This window comes from Aplysia californica, unplaced genomic scaffold (assembly GCF_000002075.1).
Source record: "Aplysia californica isolate F4 #8 unplaced genomic scaffold, AplCal3.0 scaffold00054, whole genome shotgun sequence".
Classification (NCBI taxonomy): domain Eukaryota; kingdom Metazoa; phylum Mollusca; class Gastropoda; order Aplysiida; family Aplysiidae; genus Aplysia; species Aplysia californica.
The window spans coordinates 119192-120999 of record NW_004797324.1 but is presented as its reverse complement, the minus strand read 5'-3'; positions in this window follow the sequence as shown (position 1 = coordinate 120999).

Sequence of the window (1808 nt, the reverse complement as noted above, 5' to 3'; positions counted from 1 at the left end):
ATTATTATATTATTATTTTTATTGTTGTTGTTGTTGTTGTTGTAAGTATTATTTGTACTATTGGTAATATTATTATCATTATCGTTATTATTATTTTTAGTATTAATAGTATTATTATTATCATTATTATTATCATTATTATTAATATATTATCATTATCATCATTATGTGGTGTTGTTATTATATTTTCTGTATTTGCCATAATGCTATAATTGATGTTCATTATTAATATTATCATTACCATCAGCATTATCAATCATTTTTATTGACATCATGAATATTCTAAGGCCTGTTAATATTATTAGCTTGTTGTCACTCTTATTGTTAATGTCAAGATCTTTATTTATGGTGTTGATGTTGTTGTTTTTGTTGTTATTTTAGTTTTAGAACAGTTCCTCTCATTTCCGTGATCAGTAATATAGTGGCTAGTCTACTGTACCCATAATCGTGCGCTTGCAGGTTTTGGGTTCGAGGCTCTGCTCAGTTCGGTGTGGGGGGTTGGCGGGTGCTCTGGTGTGGTTTGCTTCATTTTTGCTATCAAACATCTATCGTCCTCATCTCCCCTCCTTCTTTTTTATGATTGTTACTCTCTTATAACACCTCTAATCTTCTGGCGCTCATATGACCTTATGCAGCTGCAACCGCCGTAAAACTTCTACTAAAACAAAAACAATCAGTTCGATGTTGTGTTCTTGAGAAAGGCACATTTCACGAATCGACCCATTTGGTCTGGTCCAATCGAAGACGGACGTTAAACTTGGTGGTCCTGGTTCTTGATGAACCGGACTGTGTTGCAAGGGGCGTTGAACCTTTACAACTTCTCACATTTTTGCATTTCGATGTTTATAGTGGGAATTGAGTGTCCCGCCTTCATAGACACCAACATTGTATCCGTAAGTACCATATGATTTACAGCAACAACAACAGCAGCAGCAGCAGCAGCAACAGCAGCAACAACAACAACAACAGCAGCAAAAAATCAACGTAAAAAAACACGGACCATACCAAAAAGGTATGTATTTCTGCTCTTTCTCCTGGGATACTGTATCCAATTAAGCCAAATGGGCAGTGACAAGCACGGGCGAAACAGTTAGCGTCGTTAAAGAGGTGATAATGATAATGGTTAATAGAGGCTTAAGTATGTACAATCGTTTAAACACATTATTCTACCTTGAAAACAATTTCAAAGAAAAAATACAGTCTTCATATCGGCACGAAGTCACTTAGTTTTACTAATTTAAAAAACAGTCATATTTGGAGCAAATTATGTCAGTAAGATAGATGTGCCCGACAATATGAATTAAGAAAAGCCAAACAAGATGGATTTGCAAACACATTTTATATCTTCAGGCCATATAGGCCTATCTATATCAAATTCTTTCCATCCCTAGGAGTCTTCATGTCTCCTTCCATTCGACACAAGATATTTCGCTCTCTGCGATTACATTCATTCTTATAATAACACCCAACACATTCATACTCTTTGGTCAAACCGTTTACCATACAAAAAGCCCTCTTGGAGGGGGTTACACTGTGGCTTAAAGGGGTTCCCCTTGTGCCAACAATGCAAGGGTCAGACCCCCCACAGATAAACCTCCTTCAATTAAGCTATCTATCCGATTGGCCGTGTCCCCCGCTCCTTTCGAAATCGCTCGCTAAAAATAGGGGGGAACTTGCGTCAAAAACGCGCATGGCTTGTTTGGGGCACATATTATACTGAAAGATATCTCGGAAAGGGCGGGAGTGGGGGGTCTGGCTTGGGGTTGGCCAACAATTAAATGAGATGGAATTAGAGGGTGCGGTGATGC